Consider the following 26420-nt stretch of genomic DNA (forward strand, 5'->3'; position numbering starts at 1 on the left):
TAGTCACCCAATAGCAGCATAGTCGGGGGAGGGGGGAGTCTGGCAATGGGCCCGGCTTTACATGTCACCTCCCTCGCCTCTAGTGTGTCCCACTGATGAGGTTTTACAGTCCTATATCGGCAGGTCCCCATCTCCCATTCTTCCCGTAGTAAGTCAGCGGCATTAAAAAAAACGGAAAAAAAAAAAACCTGCGTTGCTTTAACTCTCTATGACCTGCCATAAACCATTTACAGTCTCGCTGCTGGTATTTTTAGATCAATTGAAAAGTGGGTTCTTTATTTCACATGTTCATTAGCAGAAGGTCACCTTGTGGCCTGCGCTAGAAGAGGGAGCATTAGTCTGGATTCCCTCATCAGCCGCATCCTTCACACCGCCGGCCCCCTATCGAACGCCTATAGAGTTCGCCTGATACATTGTTTCAGATTTGTAACATTCCACAATCTCAGGTTTTGTTTCTTCAGTTTTTATTCCGAATGTTTAATATGAGCTTTTGAAATGTTGTTTATTGTTTATTTAGAATGCACTGATACATTGTTTCAGATTTGTAACATTCCACAATCTCAGGTTTTGCTTCCAATGTTTAGTTTGAGCTTTTGAAATGTTGTTTATTGTTTATTTAGAATGCACTGATACATTGTTGCAGTTCTGTTTCTTCTTCCTTTCTTGTGTTATGATTCATTTCCTCGTGTACTTGGATTCTCTCGAGGGGGCAGGCGAGGAGAGGTCTTAGATTTCACCCGGAGAGGTGATCTAGTCTTGTGGCACAAAAGCCTTGAGGGCTCTATGTAAATAATTCACGGTTTCATTCAATACTGTGTAAGATTTCATCTGCAGAACTGTCTGTCTGGTCTTGATAAGGAGCTTGGCTTGGGCCGGAGCGGCGGTGGCACTCATCTTGTCTTAGTGCCTTCTTCTAGATTATCAAAGCCGAGGAGGGGGATTATTTTTCCAGACCAGACATCTAGAGGAAGCGATCAATTTAACATATTTATTTCACAAGGACTTGGGGGAGGGGGGCACTTACTTTACCTTGGGCTAGGACGCCTCGTTCCCCTATTATGACACATTATAATGGATGGGTCCAGTTATTTGAATTATTGATTGCCAGATATTTAACCTGCGAGTTGGCATCCATCACGGCAGGCGAGGAGGCAGCGACAGATTTATTACGTGACGGAGGCCTGCAGGAGACATTTACATTAATTACAGCCTACACATAAGTGGCTCTAGAGTTCTGGACTCACAATTCAAGTCCTGTGGTTAATATGGGTTTAGGAACCAGAACCTTTTTTGCTATAGAATTTCAAGGTTTGGTTCTATGTACAGAACCTGCTATGGGCCTTGTTTTGTCATAATGATGAGCTTGGAGAGGACACACAGCAGACATATAGCATCCATACAGTACATACAGCAGGCACTTATCACACATAAAATACACATAGACATATAGCACATAGAAAGGACACACATAGCAGGCATGTAGCATCCATACAGAGCATACATAATAGCCATATAGCAAATACACAGTATACACCTATAGATTACACACAGTATACATATAGCACCCGTATAGGACTCACAGTAGATGTATAGCACATATACAGGACACACACAACAGACATATAAAACCATTAAGTGCATACACAGCAGACATATAGCACCTATATAGTACATACACAGCAGACATATAGGATCCTGTATATAGTACATACACAGCAGACATATAGCACCTATATATAGTACATACACAGCACAAATAGCACCTGTATATAGTACATACACAGCAGACATAAAGCACCTATATATAGTACATACACAGCACACATAGCACCTGTATATAGTACATACACAGCAGACATAAAGCACCTAATATATAGTACATACACAGCAAACATAGCACCTGTATATAGTACATACACAGCAGACATATATCACCTATATATAGTACATACACAGCAGACATAAAGCACCTATATATAGTACATACACAGCAAACATAAATCACCTATATATAGTACATACACAGCAATTATATATAGTACATACACAGCAGACATAAAGCACCTATATATAGTACATACACAGCAATTATATATAGTACATACACAGCAGACATAAAGCACCTATATATAGTACATACACAGCACACATAGCACCTGTATATAGTACATACACAGCAGACATAAAGCACCTAATATATAGTACATACACAGCAAACATAGCACCTATATATAGTACATACACAGCAGATATATAGCACCTATATATAGTACATACACAGCAAACATAGCACCTGTATATAGTACATACACAGCAGACATATATCACCTATATATATAGTACATACACAGCAGACATAAAGCACCTATATATAGTACATACATAGCAGACACATAGCCCCTATATATAGTACATACACAGCAGACATATAGCACCTGTATATAGTACATACACAGCAGACATATAGCACCTATATATAGTACATACACAGCAAACATAGCACCTGTATATAGTACATACACAGCAGACATATATCACCTATATATAGTACATACACAGCAGACATAAAGCACCTATATATAGTACATACACAGCAAACATAAATCACCTATATATAGTACATACACAGCAATTATATATAGTACATACACAGCAAACATAAATCACCTATATATAGTACATACACAGCAATTATATATAGTACATACACAGCAGACATAAAGCACCTATATATAGTACATACACAGCACACATAGCACCTGTATATAGTACATACACAGCAGACATAAAGCACCTAATATATAGTACATACACAGCAAACATAGCACCTATATATAGTACATACACAGCAGATATATAGCACCTATATATAGTACATACACAGCAAACATAGCACCTGTATATAGTACATACACAGCAGACATATATCACCTATATATATAGTACATACACAGCAGACATAAAGCACCTATATATAGTACATACATAGCAGACACATAGCCCCTATATATAGTACATACACAGCAGACATATAGCACCTGTATATAGTACATACACAGCAGACATATAGCACCTATATATAGTACATACACAGAAGACATAGAGCACCTATATATAGTACATACACAGCAAACATAAAGCACCTATATATAGTACATACATAGCAGACACATAGCCCCTATATATATTACATACACAGCACACATAGCACCTATATATAATATATACACAGCAGACATATGGCACCCATATATAGTACATACACAGCAAACATATAGCACCTATATATAGTACATACACAGCACACATATCACCTGTATATAGTACATACACAGCAGACATAAAGCACCTGTATATAGTACATACACAGCAGACATAAAGCACCTGTATATAGTACATACACAGCAATTATATATAGTACATACACAGCAATTATATATAGTACATACACAGCAGACATATAGCGCCTATATATAATACATGCACAGCAGACACATAGCACCTGTATATAGTACATACACAGCAATTATATATAGTACATACTCCAGAGATCCTGACAATCTGCCATTGGTCCCAATAATCCACAAGGTCTGATAATCCTGATGCAGATTACAGGGATTATTCTGCACTTCTACCAATGTCACTGACAATAGTAATAGAAATTGTGCAATAAAATGTATCATTTCTCCACCTCACCCCTCGGAGAACACGGTGTAGACCCCAAATCTGACCCCTCCATTTATTATGATGCCAGGCGGCTATAAATCTGGTTCGCTCTTAAAGGGATTGGCTGCCAGGAGAGACCTGGCTGTGACCCTTGTACCAGGGAACAAATGTCCCCATTGTATATTGATATGAGAAATATGTTAAATCTGGAGAAATGTCTCCTTCTCCCAAACATCTGTTCCCCCCAGATGTAAGAGGCGGCAGCTGAAGCCGATCCCGTCTGTGTACGAGAAACGGTGGGAAAGACGACTGCGCTGCCAGCAGATGGGCCCCGCACGTACATGTCCGGAACGTATTAAGCAAAGCGAAACGCTCACAAATCTATTCTCTGTGTATTTGTTATGGGTCCCAGATTGTCACATGATCCGTTTGTACAGGCGGTGGCCATACAGCGCCCCATCACATCCCATCCGGAGCCTACATAATACCGCCATACAGTGTCCATATAACCTGCCTGCATTAATAGTACTATAAAGAGCCTACATAATACCGCCATACAGTGTCCATATAACCTGCCTACATAATACTGCCATACAGTGTCCATATAACCTGCCTACATAATACTGCCATACAGTGTCCATATAACCTGCCCGCATTAATAGTACTATAAAGAGCCTACATAATACTGCCATACAGTGTCCATATAACCTGCCTACATAATACTGCCATACAGTGTCCATATAACCTGCCTACATAATACTGCCATACAGTGTCCATATAACCTGCCCGCATTAATAGTACTATAAAGAGCCTACATAATACCGCCATACAGTGTCCATATAACCTGCCTACATAATACTGCCATACAGTGTCCATATAACCTGCCTGCAATAATAGTACTATAAAGAGCCTACATAATACTGCCATACAGTGTCCATATAACCTGCCTACATAATACTGCCATACAGTGTCCATATAACCTGCCTGCATTAATAGTACTATAAAGAGCCTACATAATACCGCCATACAGTGTCCATATAACCTGCCTACATAATACTGCCATACAGTGTCCATATAACCTGCCTACATAATACTGCCATACAGTGTCCATATAACCTGCCTACATAATACCGCCATACAGTGTCCATATAACCTGCCTACATAATACTGCCATACAGTGTCCATATAACCTGCCTACATAATACTGCCATACAGTGTCCATATAACCTGCCCGCATTAATAGTACTATAAAGAGCCTACATAATACCGCCATACAGTGTCCATATAACCTGCCTACATAATACTGCCATACAGTGTCCATATAACCTGCCTGCAATAATAGTACTATAAAGAGCCTACATAATACTGCCATACAGTGTCCATATAACCTGCCTACATAATACTGCCATACAGTGTCCATATAACCTGCCCGCATAATACTGCCATAGTGTCCATATAACCTGCCCGCATAATACTGCCATAGTGTCCATATAACCTGCCCGCATTAATAGTACTATAATGAGCCTAAATAATACTGCCATACAGTGTGCATATAACCTGCCTACATAATACTGCCATACAGTGTCCATATAACCTGCCCGCATAATATAATAGTACTATAAAGAGCCTACATAATGCTGCCATACAGTGTCCATATAACCTGCCTACATAATACTGCCATACAGTGTCCATATAATGTGGCCAAATAATAGTGCAATATGGTGCCTGTATTAATAATACTACATTGAGCCCATATAATGGTGTCATATAGCGAATGGATAACTCTGCCATGGAGTGTCCATATAATAGTGCAATATGATACCTGTATTATTTCCATATATAATACTAAAGGGAACCTGTCACCAGGGAACTAATTTTCACTAAAGACAGGTTGCAGTGCAAATCTTCCTTTCTGCCTTTTCTAAGCATTTGCACTACAATCTACACTCACCGGCCACTTTATTAGGTACACCTGTCCAACTGCTCGTTAACACTTAATTTCTAATCAGCCAATCACATGGCGGCAGCTCAGTGCATTTAGGCATGTAGACATGGTCAAGACAATCTCCTGCAGTTCTCCCGAGCATCAGTATGGGGAAGAAAGGTGATTTGAGGCCTTTGAACGTGGCATGGTTGTTGGTGCCAGAAGGGCTGGTCAGAGTATTTCAGAAACTGCTGATCTACTGGGATTTTCACGCACAACCATCTCTAGGGTTTACAGAGAATGGTCCGAAAAAGAAAAAACATCCAGTGAGCGGCAGCTCTGTGGGCGGAAATGCCTTGTTGATGCCAGAGGTCAGAGGAGAATGGGCAGACTGGTTTGAACTGATAGAAAGGCAACAGTGACTCAAATCGCCACCCGTTACAACCAAGGTAGGCAGAAGAGCATCTCTGAACGCACAGTACGTCCAACTTTGAGGCAGATGGGCTACAGCAGCAGAAGACCGCACCGGGTGCCACTCCTTTCAGCTAAGAACAGGAAACTGAGGCTACAATTTGCACAAGCTCATGGAAATTGGACAGTAGAAGATTGGAAAAACGTTGCCTGGTCTGATGAGTCTCGATTTCTGCTGCGACATTCGGATGGTAGGGTCAGAATTTGGTACAACAACATGAAAGCATGGATCCATCCTGCCTTGTATCAGCGGCTCAGGCTGGTGGTGGTGGTGTCATGGATCCATCCTGCCTTGTATCAGCGGCTCAGGCTGGTGGTGGTGTCATGGATCCATCCTGCCTTGTATCAGCGGGTCAGGCTGGTGGTGGTGGTGTCATGGATCCATCCTGCCTTGTATCAGCGGGTCAGGCGGGTGGTGATGGTGTCATGGATCCATCCTGCCTTGTATCAGCGGGTCAGGCTGGTGGTGGTGGTGTCATGGATCCATCCTGCCTTGTATCAGCGGCTCAGGCTGGTGCTGGTGGTGTCATGGATCCATCCTGCCTTGTATCAGCGGCTCAGGCTGGTGGTGGTGGTGTCATGGATCCATCCTGCCTTGTATCAGCGGGTCAGGCTGGTGGTGCTGGTGTCATGGATCCATCCTGCCTTGTATCAGCGGCTCAGGCTGGTGGTGGTGGTGTCATGGATCCATCCTGCCTTGTATCAGCGGCTCAGGCTGGTGGTGGTGGTGTCATGGATCCATCCTGCCTTGTATCAGCGGCTCAGGCTGGTGCTGGTGGTGTCATGGATCCATCCTGCCTTGTATCAGCGGGTCAGGCTGGTGGTGGTGTCATGGATCCATCCTGCCTTGTATCAGCGGGTCAGGCTGGTGGTGGTGGTGTCATGGATCCATCCTGCCTTGTATCAGCGGCTCAGGCTGGTGGTGGTGGTGTCATGGATCCATCCTGCCTTGTATCAGCGGCTCAGGCTGGTGGTGGTGGTGTCATGGATCCATCCTGCCTTGTATCAGCGGGTCAGGCTGGTGGTGGTGGTGTCATGGATCCATCCTGCCTTGTATCAGCGGGTCAGGCTGGTGGTGGTGGTGTCATGGATCCATCCTGCCTTGTATCAGCGGCTCAGGCTGGTGGTGGTGGTGTCATGGATCCATCCTGCCTTGTATCAGCGGGTCAGGCTGGTACTGGTTGTGTCATGGATCCATCCTGCCTTGTATCAGCGGCTCAGGCTGGTGGTGCTGGTGTCATGGATCCATCCTGCCTTGTATCAGCGGCTCAGGCTGGTGGTGGTGGTGTCATGGATCCATCCTGCCTTGTATCAGCGGGTCAGGCTGGTGGTGGTGGTGTCATGGATCCATCCTGCCTTGTATCAGCGGCTCAGGCTGGTGGTGGTGGTGTCATGGATCCATCCTGCCTTGTATCAGCGGGTCAGGCTGGTGGTGGTGGTGTCATGGATCCATCCTGCCTTGTATCAGCGGGTCAGGCTGGTGGTGGTGGTGTCATGGATCCATCCTGCCTTGTATCAGCGGGTCAGGCTGGTGGTGGTGGTGTCATGGATCCATCCTGCCTTGTATCAGCGGCTCAGGCTGGTGGTGGTGGTGTCATGGATCCATCCTGCCTTGTATCAGCGGCTCCGGCGGGTGGTGGTGGTGTCATGGATCCATCCTGCCTTGTATCAGCGGGTCAGGCTGGTGGTGGTGGTGTCATGGATCCATCCTGCCTTGTATCAGCGGCTCAGGCTGGTGGTGGTGGTGTCATGGATCCATCCTGCCTTGTATCAGCGGCTCAGGCTGGTGGTGGTGGTGTCATGGATCCATCCTGCCTTGTATCAGCGGCTCAGGCTGGTGGTGGTGGTGTCATGGATCCATCCTGCCTTGTATCAGCGGGTCAGGCTGGTGGTGCTGGTGTCATGGATCCATCCTGCCTTGTATCAGCGGGTCAGGCTGGTGGTGGTGGTGTCATGGATCCATCCTGCCTTGTATCAGCGGCTCAGGCTGGTGGTGGTGGTGTCATGGATCCATCCTGCCTTGTATCAGCGGGTCAGGCTGGTGCTGGTGGTGTCATGGATCCATCCTGCCTTGTATCAGCGGCTCAGGCTGGTGGTGGTGGTGTCATGGATCCATCCTGCCTTGTATCAGCGTGTCAGGCTGGTGGTGGTGGTGTCATGGATCCATCCTGCCTTGTATCAGCGGCTCAGGCTGGTGGTGCTGGTGTCATGGTGTCTTTGGGCCCCTTGGTACAACGCCACAGCCTACCTGAGTATTGTTGCTGACCATGTCCATCCCTTTATGAGCACAATGTACCCTGTAACATCTGATGGCTACTTTCAGCAGGATAATGCGCCGGGTCATAAAGCTGGAAGCATCTCAGACTGGTTTCTTGAACATGACAATGAGGTCACTGGACACAAATGGCTCCACAGTCACCAGATCTCAATCCAATAGAGCATCTTTGGGATGTGGTGGAACGGGAGATTCGCATCATGGATGTGCAGCCGACAAATCTGCGGCAACTGTGTGATGCCATCATGTCACTATGGAGCAAAATCTCGGACGGGGGTCCAACCCGTTACTAGCATGGTATACCTAATAAAGTGGCCGGTGAGTGTAATTGTCTGTTATAACTTACCTTGCACCCTGACAAAATTCTCTGTGTAGTCCCTGAAGTTGGGCTTTGGTTTGGATGCATTTCTAAAAACAACATGTTACGCTCTGTACTGCTCACTCCTCACCCTTCAGCCCCCACCTTTGTGCTCCTGTACAGCTCCTCTGATGTCAGCTCTCCAGGCTGTGAGCTCTGTGAAGGAGCAGGAGGGAGGAGCCGTACAGGAACACAAAGGTGGGGGCTGAGAGCTGAGGAGTCTTCAGCACAGACAAGTCTAATGTTGTTTTTAGAAATGCATCCAAACCACAGCCCAACCCCTGGGACTACATAGATGATTCTGTCAGGATGCAGGTTAAGTTATAACATGCAATTATATTGTAATGCAAAAGCTTAGAGAAAGCAGAAAGGCAGATGTGCACTGCAGCTGTAATGAGTTTTTACAACCTGTCTTTAGTGAAAATGAGTTCGTTGGTGACAGATTCCCTTTTAATAATGGTACCATATATAGTGTCACACAATACTGAATCCTGAATACTAACGAAAGGCAATGGGTGCCTAGATAATACAACCATACTGTACTAAACAATAGTATGTGATGGTGCAACCTCAACAGTGTCATGCAATGTCTTAATAATACAACCATACTGTACTGAAAATAGTACCGTACAGTGCACACCCAATAGTGTCATACACTGCCCGAATGCAATAGGGTGAAATATAATAACTGTACCAAATAATAATACTATACAGTGCAATACGATGTCTAAGCTGTTATGGGGCCCACAGTGTCAGGGGGCCCCTGCATCTGGGTTATTGGGTGTGAATATGCTGTATTTGTGATGTATATACGTTTTAGGGCTATATTCACACTAACGTGTGCCCGCCGTACCGTACCACGGCGGCCACACGTGTGCTGCACCGTATATATACGTCCCCCATACGGCAGTGTGAATGTAGCCTCAATGGGGCAGATTCACCTTCTTCTTCCCGGTGCATGTGAGTGCTTGATCTTGCGACACAAATCCTTTTTTAAATTCCGTGGTTTGTCCGAATCCGTCGGGTTGTCCGATGGCCACGCCCCCCGATTTCCGTCGCATGCATGCCAGTGCCGATGCGCCAAAATCCCTGGGCAATTCGGTGCAAAATGGAAATATTCGGGAAACCCGACGAAAGTGCGGCGTTCGGACCCTTGGTAAATGAGCCCCAATGTGCAGTGAACAGATAATAGCGGGTGCCGACATAATACCGTCATACCTCCACAGTGATCAATAACAGTGTCCCACAATACTAAGCTGCAATTCCAACTCAATCCTGTGGTCAAAAGTGGCAGTGTTTTAAAAAAACTAAAAATTAAAGGGACATGTACTTTTATCCCCCCCCCCCCCCCATGAGATCTGCCCGGTAACACAACAATCCCTAATTGAATTACTTCACTTTGTTTTCATGTCGGCTTCTACATATTTTTTGTCAGTTTGAGCTTTTTTTCTATATATATTATTGTCTTGGATACGTGACAGTTCCCTTTATTTACTGCGGTACATCTGTTTATCGCCATACGACGGCTGTGCGGAGAACACTGAATCTCATCCCAATCTGCGCTTGTACCTACGCACTCGGGCAATATGGAAAAACATTAGCGAGCTGCTATCACAATGGACGTCAGGATCGGGGATCGGCTGCGCCGCCTGCCAAGTCGAGGGATGGAGTTGGGCGCATGGAGAAAATTTTACGACGAATGTTCCAACTTTTCACAATAGGAAAAAAAAAAAAAAAAAATTATAAGAAATTTAAAATTCAGGGAAAATAATTACATGTGGTGTATCGGGTAGAGGGATCCAAGTACTAGATGCGGTATTAGGGTGGGGGAGGGGCGGCTGCTATTCATGTCATTAATGATATTTGATACATCTGTTGTGTCTTCCCAAAACAGATGACATTTTTCCTGTTTTTGCAATGAATTGAATAATTACAACGTGAATGAAAGTTCAACTACAAAACTAGTTCACCTCATCTTTGATAAGATTTCAACGTAGTTCTGGGAATTTTAGGGTCCTTGTCGATGGAGGTAGGTTACATCACAAGGTCAATGTCGGTAGAGGTGGGCAACATCATAAGGTCCGAGCAGGTAGAGGTAAGAGACATCTTAAAGTCCATGCAAGTACAGTATTTTTCGGACTATAAGGCGCACCGGAGTATAAGGCGCACCATCAATAAATGCCTGCTAAAATGTCTAGGTTCATATATAAGGCGCACCTGATTATAAGGCACACTGGACTATAAGGCGCACCTGATTATAAGGATGAATGACCAGCAGGGGGCAGACCTGTGCACAGTACAGGGCAGCTGTTGTCTGTAAGTACGGTTCATAAGGCGCACTGGACTATAAGGCGCACCTTTGATTTCTGAGAAAATCAAAGGATTTTTAGTGCGCCTTATAGTCCGAAAAATACGCTAAAGGTGGTGGACTTCATAGGATGTTCCCCGATAGATATGGTTAACATCACAGGGTCCTTGTCTGTTGAGGTGGTCGACATCTTAGGGTCCTGGAGAGTAGAAGGGGGTTACATCATAGGGTGCATGTCAGTAGAGGTGGTTGACATCACAGGGTCCTTGTTACTAGAGTTAGGTGACAACAAAGGGTATTTGTTGGTAGAGTTGACTGACATAATAGGGTCCTTGTTGGTAGAGGTAGTGGAGATCATAAAGTCCATGCAGATAGAGGTGGTTGACCTCACAGGATGTTCCCCGATAGATATGGTTAACATCACAGGGTCCTTGTCCGTAGAGGTGGTTGACATCTTAGTGTCCTTGACATTAGAAGTGGGTTACATCATAGGGTCCATGTCAATAGAGTTAGGTGACATAATAGGGTCCTTGTTGGTAGAGGTAGTTGACATCATAGTTTCCTTGTCCATAGAGTTGGGTGACATCATAAGGTCCATGACGGTAGAGGTGACAGAGAGTCCTTGACAGAGGTGGGTGACTTCATAGGGTTTTTGTTAGTAGAGGTCAGTTTCATCATAGGGTCCTTGTCGTTGAGCTGGTTGGTTGTCATCATAGGGCCCTTGTTGGTTGAGGTGGTTGTCAGATACAACTTTGGTAGAGTTGAAACCTAAATCATTCGAAAGGCAGGTCCCATCCTGTAGACAGTCACGACCAGAATTGAACTGCCCACCCCCCACCCAGAGTACCGGAGTATCCTCCAGTCCAAGGCAATCCGGATAGAAGGCTATAGGGCAGTGGTGGCGAACCTATGGCACGGGTGCCAGAGGTGGCACTCGGGGCCCTTTCTATGGGCACCCAGGACTTCACCCCAACACAGAGTTTGCCAGCTAGGACTCAAGGCTTTCTCCTATGATCCAATACAGGCCAGGACGTGCCAAGCTCAGTGCTATTTTAAAGCTACCTTGGCTACCAGGACTACAGGAGGAGCGGGAAGCTGTGGATAGAGATGGATTGTTATTGGAGCTCCTGCTCTGGGGCCCCTGATTCTTCCTCTTCAGGGGACCCTGGAGGGAAGATACAATCCAAATTTCTCCATCTTTCTATTGTGTTGGTTAACTCAGGACACCAATACGAGTAAAATCTGTGATTCAGAAGGAATCAATAAGTTACTGCTGAAATTGTCATGTTGGCACTTCGCGACATACAAGTAGATTTTGGTTGTAGTTTGGGCACTCTGTCTCCAAAAGGTTCGCCATCACTGCTATAGGGGGTTTTCCCTAGTCTTCCCTAGAGAAGTAGACTCAAAGAATTTGGTATGTGCCCAAGAGACTCTGGTATAAATATACTCCACAGAACATGGAGAAATCTCCAACCCATGTTACTCCATTTCTTAGTTCAAACCCTATTCCATATTCTCAAGAAGACATGTAAGCTTCAAGATGACATGGTAGCACGATCAAACTCTAGATAACACCCTCTTATCCTCCATCGAGTTGAGTTGTGCCCATGTTCTTGCCACCCATCGCTCAGCTCTTCTATAACCATTAAAACATCAAAAACTCCTCAGCAATTATGTAACAATTCTTCTTCCCGAACCCTCCACCCCTGAGATGGTCTCCAAGGAGCTGGATCTAAGTGCTGTAAATTATTTAGATCTCATATGTTCTATCATGAGTTTTGTTGAACTATGGATTTCTTGTCTTCATCTGCATCGCCATAAACATTACACAAACCTCGTCCTATCCAGAGGCGGCCGGCAATAAAGACCCAACAAAGGATCTATAGGTTCATGGTTTATGACAGCGGACGGGAAGTCCTCTGCATGGGAGACGATGAAGATTCATGGACCATCACAGGACACTTCTGAAGACGGTGCTTAAGTATATTATTAATGTCCGCATAACAGCAGCTGATATATATATTTAATGTTAAAACGCCGGGCCCAGGGTATAAATCAGATCCGATGTAGATGGATGGATGTTTTGTAATTACAAGGTATTGATTTTTTGGGTTGTATGTATTAAGATAACTGTAGATCAAGTAACTTCTAAAGTTTAAATGGACACATTATACGCGCCCCCTCCTCGCGCCACCCCGTGCATTAACGGAGCGTCGCCTCCTTCTAGTACCTTGGGTGGAGACAGTTCAGTTTGTATTGAATGTGTTGTCCATTCTGAAGACCCCTTTTCCAGATAACTGGTCCCCTTGGACTGGAAAGAGGTAGCAGAACATTTCGATGTAAACAACGATCCAATAACAGATGACAGAGACAATATCTGCATCCACTTCCCATCATATCTGTGAATAATGGAATTTAGATGTAACTCGAGACAAAAGGAAAGGAACACTGCTGAGGCTGCTGTAATCACATGACTCTATTCACTGGCTCAGGCACACAGGAAACTTGTCATTTCCTCCTAAGGTGAGATAGATAGACTTGAGATTAAAATTAAAGAACATAGGGCCACATGTATCACTAGTTTTTTCTGTTGTTTTTGTGCCTTTTCATTCAGGCGCTCCGTTTTTGCGACATTTTTGCGACTAAACGCAAAACTAGCCGCGCAGCAAAAATAAGCAGCTTTCCCTCATCTATCTTACCAATCCAGATGTTTTGCTGCGCCTAATGATATTCATCACTTGCAACGTTTTCATTTAGGCGCAAAAACGGGCGCAAAAACACTCCAGCCCGAAGGTGGCGTTATCTGAGAAGAAAGCACTGAGCCCCTTTGCAGAACAGCTCATTTCTAGCAGCAGAACTAAGCCAGACACTAGAACATATAATACAGACATGAGATACTCTGCAGACACTAGAACAGTGATGGCTAACCTATGGCACTGGTGCCCGAGGTGGCACTCAGAGCCCTTTCTGTGGGCACTCAGGCCATCACCAGAGATGACTCCAGGTATCTTCCTGCAGTCCCAGACAGCCCAGGACTTGCTGTGCACAGAGATATTTTAAAGTGACAGCTCAACCTGGGACTATTTTCTGCTTTATTGGTGTCCTCAGAGTGCTGATATCAATGAAAACTGAGAAGAATAAATCACAAATTAAATTTCTGTGTTGGCACTTTGCGATAAATAAGCGGGTCTTTGTTGTAGTTTGGGCACTCGGCCTCTAAAAGGTTTGCCATCACTGCACTAGAACATATAATACAGACATGAGATACTCTGCAGACACTAGTACAGATAATACAGACATGAGATACTCTGCAGACAGGAGCTGCAGACTCTATTTACAGTTCATCACCTTCTATTTACAAAACATTCTGCAGAATCCTGAGCTCAGAACAAGAGCTGAGAACTTTGCAGAATTTTGCAGAAACTACAGACAAGTGTCCCCCATGTAATTCTGCACACTGTCTGAGGGGGATACTGTGCAGAATTACAGGGGTGCAGCAGGAGACCAGCACTGGGGGATCCCCTCCAGGAGAAGCCCCTGCTGAGGAGGTCACTGGGTGCTGGGTGTCACACACCTGGGTGCTGCTGAGGAGGTCACTGGGTGCTGGGTGTCACACACCTGGGTGCTGCTGAGGAGATCACTGGGTGCAGGGTGTCACACACCTGGGTGCTGCTGAGGAGGTCACTGGGTGCAGGGTGTCACACACCTGGGTGCTGCTGAGGAGGTCACTGGGTGCAGGGTGTCACACACCTGGGTGCTGCTGAGGAGGTCACTGGGTGCAGGGTGTCACACACCTGGGTGCGGCTTAGGAGGTCACTGGGTGCAGGGTGTCACACACCTGGGTGCGGCTTAGGAGATCACTGGGTGCTGGGTGTCACACACCTGGGTGCTGCTGAGGAGGTCACTGGGTGCAGGGTGTCACACACCTGGGTGCGGCTTAGGAGATCACTGGGTGCTGGGTGTCACACACCTGGGTGCTGCTGTGAGTGTTATCTTCATGCTGGGATGTGGGAGAAGCAGAGAGGAGCTTGTAGCAGGATGACATGTAACTGCCTGAATCTAACATTGCGCCTAAACTGTGCCAAAATTGCGCCTAAACTGTGTTAAAGTAAAGTGATTAATAAGAGGCAGAAAATATACTTATCACAGATGGTTGTAGCTTGTGATAATTCTGGCAAAACAGTGCGCCAGAATTTAGGCGCAACTACTACACTTAGGCGCACAAAAGTGATAAATGTGGCCCAATGTATGATCACTTGATCTTTCATAAATAATCTTCATTCTTTGGATAAGTTAGTTACCAAAGATTATCCATAGGATTTCTATTGCTATATTCACTTTACTATGTATCTGTATGAGGGGTCCAACTCCTGCTGCAGAAAACATTCCCCAAACCATGACACTTCCTCCACCACTTTTCACTGACTTCTTTACACACTTCGGGTTCAGTCTTTCAGTTACTAAAATGAACTGTGAAGCACTTATCTGTCCACACACCGCGCTCCTCAGCCTTTCTGCTAATGTGAGGTTTGGTCACTGCAGAGTGGGCACTGTATGAGATGAGACACTGTATGGTGAGATCCTTACATTGTTCAGTGCTGAACTGGCGGGCAATTCCAGCTTCAGTGATGAAGTGATTACCCATGTAAATTCTCTACATTATCTTGTCCTCTCTTGCATTTGTCTTTCGAGGGTGAAAACTTCTTGGAGGACTTGAATGAGTTTGTGATTTTGTAAAGATGCAATATTCTAGAAATACCAGATTTGGAACAACCAACTTCTCTTGCTATGGCTTATAGGGTCACCCCTTTGGCCTTTATTGGACAACCCGCTACCAGAGGGTCTCAGTCCCTTTGGAATGGCACAACATTTATAAAAATGTCACCCAATACAATTACACTTTGTTCCTCCTCTCACATTGAAGACAAAGACCACTTGCTGGAATCGGTGCTGATGCTGCTGTAAGTACATGACGGTGGCTGGCCATGGCAATTCTCCCTCCACATCTCAGACTGCAAAGACTGAATACTCATCCGGTGCTGTTGCTGCTGTAATTACAGGTCTGTGGCTGACCATTGTCCCTTTGTGACCACTTACCCCCATACTGTAAGGAAACACTACTGTCCTTTATAAGAGCCTATGCTGCTGTAATTACAGGACTGCATCTGGTCACGGTCACATTCTCTATTGTTGCACACAATGGCCTAGATTTCATTGCAGGGTAGTTTCTAGGAACTTTGAAAAAATCACCCCCCAAGGTCAGTAAAATATATACAATGTTCCCCAATTTTAGCATAAACAACACCCACCAAATCAAAAATATTAGCGGCATTACCACAAAAAAAGTGAAAACTTACTGATGAATGGGAAAGCCCTTGGTGGTAACAGCCGTATCCAGGGATCAGACGGAGGCAACATTGTGCAAATCAACTCACGGTTCTTTATTGAGCAGCAGGCAATGGCCAAACGATTAACAGCAGATTCTCGAGCTGGAAGAGTCATCGAAAGACGGTCCCCAGGAAGGTTACACGCAGCCTGGTAGTAGCTTCAGGCTGGGCTGGTGCAGATGCAACTGAGTCCGGGTGGTGCAGCTCAGTTCTGAGTTTAAGTCTCCTGACTTGCCCTGGGTGCTAGGCAGGGGCCTGAGACACTTGAAGTTCCATTAGGATAGTGGCTGTGGCAGACAGACTCTGAGGTCCGGTTCTGTCTGCAGACTCTTGCTCTGGACTGAACAGAGATCTAAGAACTTGTGCTTCCGCCCAGCATGGATTTATATACTCCCCTGGTAGCACCTCTCCAATCACCTTCCAGCTTGTGTTACAGGAACATCATTGGACAATCACAATGTTAACTGTTGCCTTACCAAGCAGTATCTTCTGCTACAATTACTCAAGTTCTAGAAACATCCTAGAGAGATCATCATTCTCAACAGCTCCTGACCTGGAGAGGGCGCTATTCGCAACTACCACCCTGCCCTTGCATTGGCAGGGGTGTTGCACTAACACACAATACTTACACTCATATAATAAACTCCTACTCCCCCTCTAATGCTACAATGACTGCTTTTTGCTTACATTGGTGCTGATGCTGCAGTGAGCACAGGACGACAGTCACACAGCCCATCATACATTATCACACAGATGTTTATATTCCCTTCAAGGTTTTTATGTGCAACTAAAGGCATAAAGATTCACTTCTAGAAGACTCAATGACAGCGGGACAAGGCAAATCAGTTTTATCTGATGTTCCCAAGTAGAGTAATCCGCCTCCTATGATTCACTGACTGAGTGTAATCTGTGACAACGTTATATAAGACAGAACGCGACCCCGCTGATTTGTGGGAGACCTCTGCGTCTACACGTTGCCGAGGAATCTTGGAGCAGGTCACGAAAATTAGCAAAACAAAAAGAAGTTGCCAGAAAGTCTTGAAGGCGCTGAACCGATGATATAACGAGACTGATCTCAGGGTTTGGCAGCCGGGGAAATAATGTCAGAAAAATCATCGCCAATTCACGGAAAGAGTGGAGAACGTCCCAAAATCTGAGTGGTTGTATCATAAAGAGACGCATGATGTGTTATTATTCCGCCAAACACAATCACAACTCAATCAATTAGGGAGGAATGTTCCCGTTCTGTGAAAATAAAGATATAAAAACAGAGGTGGGGCTTATTTCGGAGCGTCCACGCCAGGATAAGTTTGCTGTATAAAGTAGTAGAAGGAACAAGTAATAAGGATTAGATGCTGCTTTGGATTTAACTAGATACATTGGGGCACATTTACTTACCTGTCCTGACACGTTCCCCCTAAAGTGCATTGTCCGTGTATAATGCCCTGTGCCGTGATTCACTAAGATCGTGCGCCCGATATCCTGCATGTGTCACTTGCCCGCTCAGGTCCCCGGAGTTCACCTTCTTCTTCCTGGTGCATGTAAGTGCATTGTCCGTGTATAATGCGCTGTGTGGGGAGTCACTAAGATCGTGCGCCCGATATCCTGCATGTGTCGCTTCCCCGCTCAGGTCCCTGGAGTTCACCTTCTTCTTCCTGGTGCATGTAAGTGCATTGTCCGTGTATAATGCGCTGTGCGGGGAGTCACTAAGATCGTGCGCCCGATATCCTGCATGTGTCGCTTCCCCGCTCAGGTCCCCGGAGTTCACCTTCTTCTTCCTGGTGCATGTAAGTGCATTGTCCGTGTATAATGCGCTCTGCGGGGAGTCACTAAGATCGTGCGCCCGATATCCTGCATGTGTCGCTTCCCTGCTCAGGTCCCCGGAGTTCACCTTCTTCTTCCTGGTGCATGTAAGTGCATTGTCTGTGTATAATGCGCTGTGCAAGGAGTCACTAAGATCCTGCGCCCGATATCCTGCATGTGTCGCTTCCCCGCTCATGTCCCCGGAGTTCACCTTCTTCTTCCTGGTGTATGTAAGTGCATTGTACGTGTATAATGTGCTGTGCGGGGAGTCACTAAGATCGTGCACCCGATATCCTGCATGTGTCGCTTCCCCGCTCAGGTCCCTGGAGTTCACCTTCTTCTTCCTGGTGCATGTAAGTGCATTGTCCGTGTATAATGCGCTGTGCGGGGAGTCACTAAGATCGTGCGCCCGATATCCTGCATGTGTCGCTTCCCCGCTCAGGTCCCGGGAGTTCACCTTCTTCCTCCTGGTGCATGTAAGTGCATTGTCCGTGTATAATGCGCTGTGCGGGGAGTCACGAAGATCGTGCGCCCGATTTCCTGCATGTGTCGCTTCCCCGCTCAGGTCCCAAGAGTTCACCTTCTTCTTCCTGGTGCATGTAAGTGCATTGTCCGTGTATAATGCGCTGTGTGGGGAGTCACTAAGATCGTGCACCCGATATCCTGCATGTGTCGCTTCCCCGCTCAGGTCCCTGGAGTTCACCTTCTTCTTCCTGGTGCATGTAAGTGCATTGTCCGTGTATAATGCGCTGTGCGGGGAGTCACTAAGATCGTGCGCCCGATATCCTGCATGTGTCGCTTCCCCGCTCAGGTCCCGGGAGTTCACCTTCTTCCTCCTGGTGCATGTAAGTGCATTGTCCGTGTATAATGCGCTGTGCGGGGAGTCACGAAGATCGTGCGCCCGATTTCCTGCATGTGTCGCTTCCCCGCTCAGGTCCCCGGAGTTCACCTTCTTCTTCCTGGTGCATGTAAGTGCATTGGAGGCAACACAATTTAAAAGTTAAATCCCGCGCTCAGTCTGAATCAGTCGGACCATCCCCCGGCACGCCCCAGTTGTCTGTCGCATGAAAGCAGCGCAGTTGCGTGCAAAACAATCCTAGTGCAAACACCTCATAAATACCTGTCAAATTGGCAGAAATCCTGAAAACGACACACAGTCTGATGAAAATGTTATCCGTGACCCTGAGTAAATAAGCCCCAATATCCCAGATCTAATAGGAATCAGGATTAGAAGAGATCATTTACTTTAAATAAAATGGGGCTCATTCACTAAGGGTCGCGGATTGCACTTTTGTCGGACTGTTTGACTTTTTTGGGAATAACACAGTAACAGGTGTCTGCGCTCACGATCGGATTGTGGCACTCTCAGGGGCGTAACTAGGAGAGGCTGGGCCCCATAGCAGATTTCTGCATGGGCCCCCCCTTCCCCTTAAAATATATATATATGGCAGGCACACGTTGGGCGCGCTGGAGAGGAGGAGAGGTGAGCGCGGCTCACCCCTCCCCTCTCCATAGAGAATAGAGCCGCATGGTCGTTCTTACGGCCATAGATAGAGCACGCTCTATCTCTTTTGCTCAAAACAGTGAGTACTCCTTGTGCTCACCGCCCCGAGCCCCGGCGTATAGAAGCTTATGGGGGAAGTATATCCGGCAGCAAATCTGCGGCCAGATATACGCCCCCCATATGTTCTTGGGAATGTACCCCTATACAGACATGTTTATACAATTACACACATTTATACACTGATATAGACACACCTTTATATACACACATAAAGTTCTACTCTCGTATACTCACACCCTTATACATACAAGCATAGACCTATACACACACATTTATGCACTCATATACATTTATACACTAATACACAGAGTATATACAAACTCATACAGTATACACATTATATACATATAATACATTTACAATACACACACACACATATATATATATAATATATATATACATATATACATACATACACAAATACAGTATACACTGACCATATATACACATACATGCAGGATAAAAACACCATATACACACATGCTGCATATACATACAGAATATACACATACATTCAGTATATACAGCATACATACTTACCACATACAAAAACACACATCATATATGTATATATATATATATATATATATATGCTAATATAAATACATGCATGTAAAAATACAGCGGGGGAAGGGGGGGGCGAGCGGGGGAAGGGGGGGGGGCAGAGAATCAACTGTGCCGCCCTGCAGGCTGATGAGCGGGCAGGTCAGGGAGATGAGGGGGGCGGGTCAGAGAGGTGGCTGGCGACCGGGTCAAGGATATGAGCAGGCAGGGATCCCGGAAAGAGGCGGGCGGGCTCAGGAGACGTGTAGATGCACAGAGAGGGAGGGGCCCGGGGGCACGATCCGGCACTGCAGCCCCGGACCACTTACCCCAGGCCGTGGCAAAGCACTGCAGGGAGCGTGCATCCCCGGGCCCCTGAACCTCACGGGCCCCGTAGCAACCGCTACGGCTGCTACGGCGATAGTTACGCCACTGGGCACACTTGCGCTGCTTTCATGCAACACAAATCGGATGATCCGACTGATTTGGACTGAGTGCGGGCTTTAGCTTTCAAATTGTATTGCACACTCAAGAACTTACATGCACCAGGAAGAAGAAGGTGAACTCCAGGGACCTGAGCGGGGAAGCGACACATGCAGGATATCGGGCGCACGATCTTAGTGACTCCCTGCACGGCGCATTATACACGGACAATGCACTTACATGCACCAGGAAGAAGAAGGTGAACTCCGGGGACCTGAGCGGGAAAGCGACACAAGCAGGATATTGGGCGCACGATCTTAGTGACTCCCCGCACAGCGCATTATACACGGACAATGCACTGACATGCACCAGGAAGAAGAAGGTGAACTCCAGGGACCTGAGCGGGGAAGCGACACATGCAGGATATCGGGCGCACGATCTTAGTGACTCCCCGCACAGCGCATTATACACGGACAATGCACTGACATGCACCAGGAAGAAGAAGGTGAACTCCGGGGACCTGAGCGGGGAAGCGACACATGCAGTATATCAGGTGCAGGATCTTAGTGACTCCCCGCACAGCGCATTATACACGGACAATGCACTTACATGCACCAGGAAGAAGAAGGTGAACTCCGGGGACCTGAGCGGGGAAGCGACACATGCAGGATATCAGGGGCACGATCTTAGTGACTCCCTGCACAGCGCATTATACACGGACAATGCACTTACATGCACCAGGAAGAAGAAGGTGAACTCCGGGGACCTGAGCGGGGAAGCGACACATGCAGGATATCAGGCGCACGATCTTAGTGACTCCCCGCACAGCGCATTATACATGGACAATGCACTTACATGCACCAGGAAGAAGAAGGTGAACTCCGGGGACCTGAGCGGGGAAGCGACACATGCAGGATATCAGGGGCACGATCTTAGTGACTCCCTGCACAGCGCATTATACACGGACAATGCACTTACATGCACCAGGAAGAAGAAGGTGAACTCCTGGGACCTGAGCAGGGAAGCGACACATGCAGGATATCGGGCGCAGGATCTTAGTGACTCCCCGCACAGCACATTATACACAGACAATGCACTTACATGCACCAGGAAGAAGAAGGTGAACTCCGGGGACCTGAGCGGGGAAGCGATACATGCAGGATATCGGGTGCACGATCTTAGTGACTCCCCGCACAGCGCATTATACACGGACAATGCACTTACATGCACCGGGAAGAAGAAGGTGAACTCCGGGGACCTGAGCGGGGAAGCGACACATGCAGGATATCGGGCGCACAATCTTAGTGACTCCCCGCACAGCACATTATACACGGACAATGCACTTACATGCACCAGGAAGAAGAAGGTGAACTCCGGGGACCTGAGCGGGGAAGCGACACATGCAGGATATCGGGCGCAGGATCTTAGTGAATCGCGGCACAGCGCATTATACACGGACAATGCACTTACATGCACCAGGAAGAAGAAGGTGAACTCCGGGGACCTGAGCGGGGAAGCGACACATGCAGGATATCGGGCGCAGGATCTTAGTGAATCGCGGCACAGCGCATTATACACGGACAATGCACTTACATGCACCAGGAAGAAGAAGGTGAACTCCGGGGACCTGAGCGGGGAAGCGACACATGCAGGATATCGGGCGCAGGATCTTAGTGAATCGCGGCACAGCGCATTATACACGGACAATGCACTTACATGCACCGGGAAGAAGAAGGTGAACTCCGGGGACCTGAGCGGGGAAGCGATACATGCAGGATATCGGGTGCACGATCTTAGTGACTCCCCGCACAGCGCATTATACACGGACAATGCACTTACATGCACCGGGAAGAAGAAGGTGAACTCCGGGGACCTGAGCGGGGAAGCGACACATGCAGGATATCGGGCGCACAATCTTAGTGACTCCCCGCACAGCACATTATACATGGACAATGCACTTACATGCACCAGGAAGAAGAAGGTGAACTCCGGGGACCTGAGCGGGGAAGCGACACATGCAGGATATCGGGCGCAGGATCTTAGTGAATCGCGGCACAGCGCATTATACACGGACAATGCACTTACATGCACCAGGAAGAAGAAGGTGAACTCCAGGGACCTGAGCGGGGAAGCGACACATGCAGGATATCGGGCGCAGGATCTTAGTGAATCGCGGCACAGCGCATTATACACGGACAATGCACTTACATGCACCAGGAAGAAGAAGGTGAACTCCGGGGACCTGAGCGGGGAAGCGACACATGCAGGATATCGGGCGCAGGATCTTAGTGAATCGCGGCACAGCGCATTATACATGGACAATGCACTTACATGCACCGGGAAGAAGAAGGTGAACTCCGGGGACCTGAGCGGGGAAGCGACACATGCAGGATATCGGGCGCAGGATCTTAGTGAATCGCAGCACAGCGCATTATATATGGACAATGCACTTTCAGTGAACTATAGGGGAATGTAAGTAAATGAGCCCCAATATCTTAAACCACATTGGAAATACGATTTGGGTGTTGCTTTGAATGTAACTAGAGTAGAAGACATAACTTAGTATAAGATAAGTGATACAAAGTATCGGATGATCTCAGAGATGCTGGAGAGATGCATCAGTATTGCCCGCGTCCTCCTCCCATCCTTTTAGGTGCAGCTTGGGATGTGACCGGAGGATTGAAGACATCACATATCTGTAAGTGAGTGCGGCTGATTTATACGGCGCTGGGCTCGGCGCACCGGGCAGGTGACTGGCAGCTCTGCAGCGCGGCGAGCCCGAGGTAACCATAAAAACATAAGTGCTATCAGATTATTGATTTCTTCTGCTTTTCCTGCAGCGGACAAATTAGAAAAAGCTGCAGCTAAAACTCAGCGGACCGTCGGGAAATTTTAATTATAACATAAATAAATCATTTTACTCGCTGCCTTTGCATATCAACAAAGAAAAATAGATGGCGCCGTAACAAACGCCTGTCAGAGCTCCCTGACTAATGCGAGCGGGGGAAATACAATGTAACAAAGTACCAGCTCTGACAGGAGCCTGGCGCCCCAGCAGCTATGGGGGTGGCTAGAGAATGACCTTTGAGGGGCACTTCTGCAGCTCCCATTGTATTAATCCAGTTCATGCAAGTTTGTGTATTCAGCTCCTGTTCAGAGCTATGTGTCTCCATGGTTACAGACTACTAACAAACCCTATGTGTAGTCTGATCCTGAAGTTGTGTCTGACTCAAACTTCCCAATCAGTGGGACAGTCTTGGATTTTGGGTACTGGCCCCTATTCCAGGTCACATGCTCTTCCACTGCCCCATAATTACATATTATTATACAGGGGTCCTAAGGAGAAGCATTTCATAGTGTGAGGGCCACTAAAAGAGGTGTTATAGAGTATGGGGTCACTGTGAGGGCGACTAATGGGGGGAGGCTTAATACATGTAAATACAAATAAGAGGGACTCAACGGGGCATTATACGCAGTAATGGACTATAATATAGGTAGTCTGGGCGGTAGCCCAGGGCCCAAGCCTTCTAGGGGGCCTATGGCCACCCAAACCACCTACCAAATTTTATACTGAGAAGGACCTTTATCCATTAATCCTCGCACATCTGTTCCTGCTCTCAATACACATGTACACAAGAACCATTTCAGGACCTTTGAAGGTCCTCCAAAGGTCCTGAAACCACAGAGTGAAAGCAGCAGAAGGGACACATCCTCCAATCCCCAAGAAGCTGATTCTAGGACCAGATGTAGGAAGTGATCCCAGACTTGTAGGGGCCATAATATTTGAACACCCCAGGGTCCATGATGATCTTAATTTGCCCATAATTATCTTCCTCCTCCCAGTTACTCACCTCTCCCCTGCAGCAGCTCTCCTTCTCTCCTGTTATGCGTCGCTATGAAGTCACCAGGGGGGATGATATCATATCAACAGCAGCAGGAGAGGCAGAGTGATAATGCAGAGAGCCGACGGCTCCATGCATCAGTTGTGTACCGGGACAAAGGACGAAATCCAGGACTGTCCCGCCAAATCTGGGAAGGTTTGTAAGTATGATGCAAGAACATGCCCCCTGTGCACCTGGAGAAACCGCAATCCTTGAATATACACAACCGCTCAATAGTTTGGGGTCAGATAATTTAGTGTTTTCCATGAAAACTTGTACTTTTATTTTTCAAATGAGATGCAAAATGAATAGAACATAATAAGAGTCCAGACATCAACAAGGTTTGAATTTTTTTTAAAAATAATTTTCTCCTTCCCTTTTACACGTTAACCCCGGTAGAATGTTGTACTGCGCCGTATTGTAAGGTTTTATTCATAACTACTAGTATGTGTCAGGAGAACCAGCAACATGTAAGTGAGCACAGAAGAGTAACCAAGTACAGGAACCGCTCTCTAGGGACAATACAGAGCACTGACTCCATACAGTACAGAGCACAGCAGTGTGAGGACACGCCTCCAGTACAATCCAGGAATATAAACCCATACTTCACAGTCCTGCTGCTACTAGTAACATTCACAAATGTCTGATAACACCCCTCTCTAGGGACAATACATAACATTGACTCCAGAGAGCACAGAGCACTGCAGTGTAAGGTCTGATTACACCCCTCTCTAGGGACAATACATAACATTGACTCCAGAGAGCACAGAGCACTGCAGTGTGAGGTCTGATTACACCCCTCTCTATGGACAATACATAACACTGGCTGCAGAGAGCACAGAGCACAGCAGTGTGAGGTCTGATTACACATCTCTCCAGGGACAGTACATAACACTGGGTGCAGGGAGCACAGAGCACAGCAGTGTGAGGTATGATTACACATCTCTCCAGGGACAATACATAACACTGGCTGCAGAGAGCACAGAGCACTGCAGTGTGAGGTCTGATTACACCCCTCTCTAGGGACAATACATAACACTGGCTGCAGAGAGCACAGAGCACAGCAGTGTGAGTCTGATTACACATCTCTCCAGGGACAATACATAACACTGGCTGCAGAGAGCACAGAACACAGCAGTGTGAGGTCTGATTACACATCTCTCTAGGGACAATACATAACACTGGCTGCAGAGAGCACAGAGCACAGCAGTGTGAGATCTGATTACACATCTCTCCAGGGACAATCCATAACACTGGCTGCAGAGAGCACAGAGCACAGCAGTGTGAGGTCTGATTACACCCCTCTCTAGGGACAATACATAACATTGACTGCAGAGAGCACAGAGCACAGCAGTGTGAGGACACACCTCCAGTACAATCCAGGAATATAAACCCATACTTCACAGTCCTGCTGCTACTAGTAACATTCACAAATATCTGATAACACCCCTCTCTAGGGACAATACATAACATTGACTGCAGAGAGCACAGAGCACAGCAGTGGAAGGACAGTGTCTGCACTGCGCATGGTCAAAGCTATATGAAAGAGGAAACTGTATAGTGTGAACTGAGGTTAAGACACTAAATAACCCATTTGCTGGTGAAGTCTCCCCCCTCCCCTTTAGTTCCATATAGCATCCCCAACTGTGTGTGCCGAGCAGTGGCTGAGCCCCGGTCCGTGCTTAGCAGAGGTGTGAGTAACCCGGCACATTGGGCTGGGGACAGGGGGCAGGGAGCCCAGATTTTTTAGTGTCTGCAGTTGTGCCAAGACATGAATGAGAGGTGAAGTGTCAGTCCAATCGCAGCAGGATTCCCGG

The 26420-nt window shown here is 46.8% G+C and overlaps 1 long non-coding RNA gene across 1 annotated transcript; it reads right to left on the reverse strand.

The window, feature by feature from the left end:
• Positions 1–506: 506 nt before the first annotated feature.
• LOC140104975 (uncharacterized) lies at positions 507–3643 on the reverse strand. Its single transcript, XR_011850466.1, has 3 exons — positions 3544–3643; positions 1030–1181; positions 507–961 (listed from the first exon to the last, which is right to left on the reverse strand). It is a non-coding gene; the product is annotated as an uncharacterized lncRNA (long non-coding RNA).
• Between the last annotated feature and the right edge of the window lie 22777 nt (positions 3644–26420).

This window comes from Engystomops pustulosus, chromosome 10, assembly GCF_040894005.1.
Source record: "Engystomops pustulosus chromosome 10, aEngPut4.maternal, whole genome shotgun sequence".
NCBI classification, from domain to species: domain Eukaryota; kingdom Metazoa; phylum Chordata; class Amphibia; order Anura; family Leptodactylidae; genus Engystomops; species Engystomops pustulosus.